The sequence below is a fragment of the Coptis chinensis genome, chromosome 3 (genome assembly GCF_015680905.1).
Source record: "Coptis chinensis isolate HL-2020 chromosome 3, ASM1568090v1, whole genome shotgun sequence".
Lineage (NCBI taxonomy): Eukaryota > Viridiplantae > Streptophyta > Magnoliopsida > Ranunculales > Ranunculaceae > Coptis > Coptis chinensis.
This window is the reverse complement of record NC_141458.1, coordinates 106,927,421-106,936,049: the sequence shown is the minus strand read 5'-3', so window position 1 is coordinate 106,936,049 and position 8,629 is coordinate 106,927,421. Positions and strand designations below refer to the sequence as shown.

Sequence of the window (8,629 nt, the reverse complement as noted above, 5' to 3'; positions counted from 1 at the left end):
TAGCCTCGGCTTGTCACCATCCCGCGGCTATATCATATGTTCTCGCCACAGCTATAGGCATCTCGCGGCTAAACGATACTTCTAGCCTCAGATGGAGTTAGGCCGTGGCTAAAGGTTGCACATTTTGTGGCGGGGTGTGGTTGCCAAATGGTCTTTTAAATTGGTTAAACAATTAAACTCGTAAATTTTAATATAGAAAGAAATGAAAAATTCGACCGGCTCTTTATTTCCATCTATCTCGCCCATGTTTTCATTATCTCGCACCTAAAAATCGAAAAAAAGGAAAACAATGAAGAAAGAGCCTGTTTAGGGTTTTATCTCTCTCCTAAATATGAACTAAACCATGGGCGGCTAATCTAAATTCCCATTTTCTATTACTGAAATTTCCATCAGATACAAAATCCATTTTCATATCTTCTCCCATTCATCCATTTTTATCGAAAGTGAACCAGGTAAGCTCCAGTTCAATTCTTTTCCCTTCACCAAATTCATTTAATTTCAGGTAAGCCTTACTGAATTATTTTTGTTTCTTTGTGTGTTCAGTAGAAAAATCGTAATTGAGTTTCTTAGACAAGGAGCTTGGATTTACCAGAAAGGACTAGGAAGAAATAGAGAAGGTAATTGGGTGACCTCTTGCTCTTTATTCATTGTGTTGATTTTGTCAAATTCATGGTACGACCGTCCAAATTCTCTTTTATATGTTTTGTCTTCCAAAGAACATTGAGGGTTGGGATATAGAGCCATTAAGTTCCTTGAATGTTCAATCATATGCTTCAGCATGTGGTGATGTAGACACAGACCCTTTTAACCCTATCAAATGCATCCGCGCTCAATGTTGTAAAGTACTAATGACAAAGCATCAGGTGGTAGCTTGTCATGAATTTGCTGGATGGAGATATAGTTTTTTATGTAGTGGATACTAGATAGGAAAAAGGAAGCTTCTCATGAATTTGCTGGATGGAGATGTAGTTTTCATGTAGTGGATATGAAAGCAAAATCTAATCCCTGCAATATAATGCCTTGGAAAATAACCGACCTTGAAATGTTGTTGTCAGAACTGGGTTTGCTGGCGGATTTTCTATACCATACCAGTTGGTGTCGGTTACTCGGTTCTAGAAACTTCCCAGTGTATAGCTTATATCATTTGTTTAGGGTTTGTGGATTGCGGATCAGTAGGTATTCAGAAAACCTTAGTTATATCATTTGCTTATATCATTTGTTTAGATGTAGTTTTTTATGTAGGGTTTGTGGACTGCGGATCAGTAGCTTATATCATTTGCCTTGACAACCTTAGTTAAGCTTCATGCTTGATTTTAATAGCTAGTACTTGGTAGGGGTCTGCCTTAATGCATAACTTATTCAGAAAATAAAAATTAAAGAATTAATTTACTCTAAACTCAATAATGTAAAGTGTAAACATAAGATTAATAATTATGGTTACATGAAAGTTTTGACAAAATACGAGAGCAAATTACCAACCCAAAAAGAAAAGAGCAAAACATACTTAGATAACAAATAAGTTAAACTCCAACGAAGTATATTGTTCTCTGAAACAAAGGAGAACCCCATGCAGACAGTGCCGGCTCTGAGTTTCTGGTGGCCCGAAGCCAACTCTTAAAATGTGGTCCTATGTGTAAATTCACATGTCAAAAACAAAAATCGATGCATTTTTTGCCTAGCGTTATTATTTGTTATCTCCTCTTTTTAGTCGAATTCCTTTTTGTTTTATATAACAAATAAGATTTTATGCATCTTTTAACTTCGTAATATGTAAAATAGCAAGTGGATTTAATAATTTTATTAACCATATATAAGCTACAATTAAGCCTATAATTATATTGTTCTTATTAGTAAGTGTATATTGTAAAGTGTATTAAATTGTTTCATAGAACTCTAGTGGTGTACTAGTGGCCCTTACTTTGCCAAAATAATGGGGGGCCAAAGCGCTTGCTTGTGTGGCTTTGCCTCAGGGCCGGCACTGCATGCAGAGCACTCCTACATCATAGATTCCACCCAGATGGGGGCCGGGTTGATATTCTTGGAGTCAGTTTGCCAGTTCGGTAATGTGACTCAACCGTACAATCTTTAAGGTTGAAGATTCCCATAATATGAGGTCCAATTCCATACTCTTCTTGTCCAAAGTATCCTTCATAATGATCATCAGTAAAATATATAGAATTTTGCTTGCATTCGGGAAAGTCTGAAGTTGATAGAGACAGAGAAGAACTATGACCAAGAAATAGTACTCGGTCATGTATGTTATCTATCAATCCACTTACAAGTAACCCAATCCAGCTTGTAGACGCAGAATCCAATGGTAGAGTAAGGCATGTAAGGGTCGTCCTCTTCATCATCATCATTTGGATCTTCAAAATCCATTTTCCTATCGATCTGCAACAAGTCCCCTAATGATTCTACAAGATACTTTCCCCTTGCTGGTTTGAGCGGCTTTGAAACTCGAACTAACTTGCGGGGACAACTAGTGAGATCCCAAGAGTAAACTACACCAGTCGCATTGAGAATGTAGAATTTATCGCGGTAGTGTATAATATCCACAACCTTATCGTATTTCCTAGATAACGAAGTCCAAGATTTCATCCCAGGCTTAAAGAAAGCTAATCTCTCATCACAACTGTAAATTGCCATGGCTACAAAGTTTGTAGGGTTTGAAGCCGGATTTGCCAACAAAACAACCTTGTACAACAACCCAAGGTATATATGTACCTTTACAATCAGCGTAATCGGTGTCTACTGTAGATTTAAAAGATTTTAGACGCGGGAGATGGATCTCATTGTTTGTAGATGACGAAAAGGAATTAATTAGACTGAGTTCATAATTCTCACAAACTGTTGCTACCCGGCAAAGAGCCGGGCAAGATATCTATGGGGCATCGGGGCTTGAAAACTATAGACTCTCTTCTCGAGAGGTCAGAGAAACTAGCGGGTTTGGCTATCGTGGTTGAGTTCGGGTTGGAAGCATGAGCATAGGAGGCTGGTGGGGCAAAAGGTGTCGATTTTCAAGATATACAGATTGCCATGAACAACAAACATCACCGAATCAGACATAGTCCTTGACACGAATTAACTTATTTGCTACTAGAGACAATAATTCCTCTAGAATTTCCAACCAGTCGACTTCACTATTCTTGGAGTTAAAAGTATTAACATCATCTGGAGGCCGAGCGTTAAGCTGTGTACGCCAAAAGAAATATTAAGAGAACTCTTTTCATCTATGAGACCAACAATGGAAGTATGGAACTATTGAGGAAGCAATATATCAATTCAACCGTGATGACACTTAGATTATCTACTGAGACTTCATAAACCCGTTAATACATGCCAAAGCAAATAATCCAATTTGTAGTAAACAAATCAAAGGAAACCAATATTGCAAGTGTGAGGACATCGAATGGCCGCATCTAAAAAATCGAGCAAAGATACATAACACCCATCTCACCAACAAAGAAATACACCCGCCAAAGTTAACTAAACACTTCTACCATACCAATGACCAATAATTAATAATCAAGTACAATTTACCTTAAGTTAGAACTAGAGTTGTAGAAGAAGAAAAACAATGAATTCTACTTGAATGTGATTGGCTCCATCGAACGATTTTAACAAATTCCTTTAGTTCAGTCGAACCTGGCCGAACGATTTTAACAAATTTCTTTAGCGATTGAGTTCCCCTTTTGGTGGTAGTCATTATACCTTTTAGTGCTAGTTAGTATTTCTAACTATTTTTATTTGAGTCCATTCTTTCTTTGCAACTATTTTAAACTGAACTACGTTCGATTTCCTCTATTCTTGATAACCATAAAGAAAAATTCTCATTTAGTTCTCAGGTAAAATTCCCAGTTTTGCTAATTTCTTAAGTCCTTTCGTTGCAAAGTGAAAACACAGTTGCCTTGAGAAAAGTTTCTCAGTGAGGGCATTTAACCTTAGTCACACAAACTATAATACCCCGTGTTTTACTTTTACTTTTCCTATAATAATAATAATAATAAGAATAAGAATAATAAGAATAATGATAATAGGTTAAACTAAATATAGGATAACTATCAGCTTAGGGATAAAAGTTCTGTAAGTAAAAATAGATAAGTTTCAACCCTTATTGTTTTTTTTTTTAAAAAAAAATGGTTTCTCATGTAGAGTTTTGAGGGAAAAACACAGCGAGGGTTTTAGAAAAAAAAAATGGAGTTTTACTGAAATAAGAAAAGGTTTTGAACGAGGAAGATCGTCCTTTCGCGCAACAGTCGACTTCGATCTTTCGGGATTTTTCCCGCTTTCGGAAAGCTGTTCGGTTTATAAACTGTGAGTAGTCTGCAGATGTTTATTTTTTTTTATATTTGTTTTCTGCAAATTATATCCGAATTATTGGTTTCTTGTTTTGATTATCTGGTAACTCTGTTAATGGTGCCGACTTTGTTAATGGTGCCGGCTGTTAGATACAAACCTTGAAATACTACAGTATATAAAACTCTGACGAATTAGAGCATTGAACTGTCGAAGCATTGACACAGGTTGTTAATGGCGTCGCCATCAGCACCAAACTGTCCTATTACTTGTTGCGTTTGAATTATGTTTGATTTGATTTGATTATGATTACTGTAAATGTCGACATGAACTAGGTAAGTATCTATGCGTCTTAGTGAGTAGATTGACTGCGATTTGTTGGTGTCGTGAGATGTGGGCTGTCGAAGCTTGGAGGGAGCATTAATGGAGTTGCCTGTTTGGATTGTTGTTTGAACTCTTGTGTATTAAGTTGTATTTCGTGGTTTAGTGTTGGTTGTGGTGGAAGGGTTAAATACTAGATTGGGTGGGGCTGTTGAAGCTCCAGAGAAGCCATTAATGGTGTCGATCTCGATTTTTACAGTATAAGGGAATCACGAATTGTTGGTATAGGTACATGGGGTTTTTCTCCAAGAACCAAACCGTTGGGTTCATTTTGGTTATAGATGGCCGGTGGTGGCTGCATAGGTGGTGGAGTCGCTGGTGAAGGGAGGAGGAAGAAGGAGTAGAAAACGCACTGTTGTTTTCTTTTTAGCTGGGCTTGGGCTTGGGCTTGGGCATGTGGGTTAAGATGTTTTAAACTTTAGAATTTCATATTTGGATTTTAGTTTTAGATTTTGGGCCTTTGACTTTGGGCTTTTGGGTTATAGGAGTTTGGGGCTGGTTGACTGCTGTTGACCTGGATGGTTGACTGATGTTGACTTTTGGCAGGTTGACTTTTACTATTGAGGGTTGACTTTGACCAGTTGACCAAATTTGACCTTTTAACTCGGATTATGATTTGGGCTATTAGGATAGGTCTAAGGCTATTAGCATGTTTGGCTTTAGGCTAAGACCTTTATATATACGTGTGTACGTGTATTAACTACTATATGATATTTCAGTTTTTATATACGACGCTATGACACTTAGACATCGATATATTAATAACGCGTAAACAATAATACAAGAAACAAGATACTCCTCCTTTATCTGAAATAATATATACAATCAAGTTCAATAGTGTTCTCAACAATTTACCGCACCCTTTTAAAACTCTCCACGCCTCAAGTTTTGGAAATAAAACTTATGACTGAAGATGTCATGTGATAGGTGGGCATTTATTGAATGCGTCATAAATGGCCCGTTAGCGTTATAATTGGGTATTTATTGACTGTGCCATGAATGACTCGGGTATTCAGTGAACGTGTCATGAATGACTAGATTGTTTGGACTGCCCTAGAGAGGAACTAAGGTATTCGCCTTGCGGGTTAGTTGTATTCATTGATTGTACGGGTGTGCTTGGACTTGCATTTGCATACCTATAGAATATGTACATATGTTATATAAAATTACTAACTTTCTTTTGCAGGAGGGTAGGACTTAATAATATTTTGTGTAGGGACGCGGTCCTACCCTTATCCAGAAGTGGATATCGGTAAGTTTTAATTCAGTTACCTAGTTATTAAAACGAGTTATGATAATGAGTTAATAGAATGGAAGTCTTGCTTGGGAAGAAACTATGTCGGTTGAAATGACGGAACTACCTGTCTTCCAAGCTGAAAAGGATTAAGTTATGGGAAAATATAAAGTGATGTTTGAATAATTGAAGTATGATAATATTTATATGTGGTTAGTCTACTCATACCAGCAAATTTCATTTTGCTGACCCATGTTTGCTTTGTTTTGGCAACGTGGGTGTGTTCTTGGGAACATAGGTGGAAGGCAGTGGAACCGCAGCGTTTGATTTGGATTTGTTTCTGGAGCAGTCCGGGAGTTTATTTTAATAGGTCTGTTTTTTTTTTGAAGGATGTAATAACGTGGTGTACATTTTTAGTAGGACATGAGAATAAGATATTGAAGGCTTTTATTCTTAGAATGTTATATTGATGATTTTTGGATGGAAGATAGTCTTTTAATAAAGTGAAACTGAGAAATTTTGGAGATTATTGTTTTCAAATTGTTTCTTTTATGATGTGGGTTTTAGGTTTTGACATGTGTTGTATCCACCCCGTCATAGCCTGAGTATTTAGACAATTGAACCAAGTGATGTTTGAGATATTTATATTTCAAATATTCACTTTGTAATTGTTTAGAAATTCGGGCTGTGACACAAACCGTGTACGAGGTATATCACTCCCGATCTAAAACCACGGTTTGGCGAATTTAGACCGAAAGCTCCTAAAATCCGCGCTTTGAAATTTCTAAAATCGCGCTCTCAATTTTTTGAACCGCACTTTCAGTTTTTCAGTATCTTTTTGGCCTTATTTTTTTTTTTTTATTATATTACTTATTTCATTAGATTAGTTGTATAATGCGTGGACATGTACCATATTAAAACTCAACATGTCATTTTCTAAACTAGATATCAGCATGCTTGCTTGCTTTGGTAGGGATGTCTAGCTTGCTCTAATGTGATATTCAACATATGTGTCATCTCATTTTATTTGTTAATAACTACTAAACCATTTTAGGGTGATTAGTTCCTTATATTCACTGAGAAGTTGCAATGCTAGATTTGTATGTACTTGGTTTGAACTCTTAATATTTGTTTCCATATCATGTTGTATGGACAAGAAAAAGAGGAGGAAATGTAACGTGAGCTTGATGAGATAAAGAGAGGGTTTGATGCACAATATGAAGCGATGGAAGCTCGATTTATGGAAACACTAATGCAGAGAACTTCCCTCATTAGAATGCTGTAAGTTAAAATTATTATGTCTTACTACCTCTAATTCTTTGTGTCCACTACTAAAAAAAAGGCTTGTTGTGTCATTTTAAAAGTGACACAAGTTAATTGTGTCAATTTTGAAATGAATTTGAAACCGACACAGTGCACCGACACAACAAGTTTAACAAAAATAGACACATCAAGTGACTTTGTTGTGTCGGATTTGGATTACCAAAACAACCTCACTAGATGATAAAACTGACACATCAGGGTTGATGGTTTTGTTGAGATTGTTCTGGTAACGTGGAGATGTATGTCATTGTATAAGTGGTGTATTAAAGTTTATGGAATAGTGTTTGTATATTTATAGTTTTTTTCTTATTCGAGGATTGGTTACTTGACTTAACTAACATTGATCGAGATGGTTAAGTAGCTGGTTCTACGAATCAGTATATCTTTTAGTAGTTGAATTTACGACTGAGGTATGAGGTTTTATATTAGGTTTAGATGTATTCTTATTAAATTTTCAATACAGCCCTAACCAACTGGTCCTGGGTTCCCTCACGAAGATCCATCAGTAGAAACTTTAATTATACTAGGGGGGGGGAGCAACACTATAGTATTTTTGGAGATCTTATGTGCTTCCCTTGCAGTCTTAGCCCATGTAATATAGATAACTCGTGCACTAAATTCTAAATGTGGCCTTTAGATAGCCTGCGTGCCCTGCAGATTGCTCTTTTGACTTGGATATAATAGTACCAAAAGTTAGCTTGACTTCTGTCATATACGATTTTGTTCCTATTTCAATAGATAGAGACAAGCCATGTTAATGTTGCTGCCATCCAGACTCTTTGATCTTCAATCTCTTCATTGGGATATGGAAGTAATTGTGTGTTAATGCCTAGGACTTGAAACACCAGTAGAACCGATGTTGGAAAGTTCCGTTCGTTGTTGACAATATAACATCACTACTTAATTTTGCCTTGTGATTTTTTGCTATTTGCAATTATCAGTCCATATGTTATATGCCAATTAAGTTCATACTACAGTTCTGACAATGTGTGACTGGCCTTGTGGCCTTGTATGCATGCCACATATATATGCACTTTATTTACATTCCTTTAGATTTTCATCTATTTTTGGTGTTGTCCACATTCACATGGCTACTTTTATACAAGCTCTATTTTTAGGGTTTAACATTTTTTTTTTCTTTTTTTGTAGAGATGAACAAGATAAATACTAGTATTGGACTTGACGACCTGCGTTTTTTGCATACTTGAATTTGGTTGGATAGGCGTCATTGGAGCAATGTTGAAGTTTTTTGTTTTTGTGGATTGGAAGCTGGTATTATATCGGACTAGTTATAAATTCTTTTGTAGATTGGAAACTTGTAAATTCTTTTGTAGATTGGAAACTTGTGAAGGTTTTTGGATTATGGTATTGGCCAAGTTTAATGTGAAGTAATGA

At 36.3% G+C, this 8,629-nt stretch overlaps 1 long non-coding RNA gene across 1 annotated transcript; it reads left to right on the top strand.

Moving 5' to 3' along the window:
- The first annotated feature begins 200 nt into the window (after positions 1 to 200).
- On the top strand, positions 201 to 8,629 carry LOC147512668 (uncharacterized). Its single transcript, XR_015217251.1, has 4 exons — positions 201 to 452; positions 544 to 617; positions 6,210 to 7,192; positions 8,384 to 8,629. It is a non-coding gene; the product is annotated as an uncharacterized LOC147512668 (long non-coding RNA).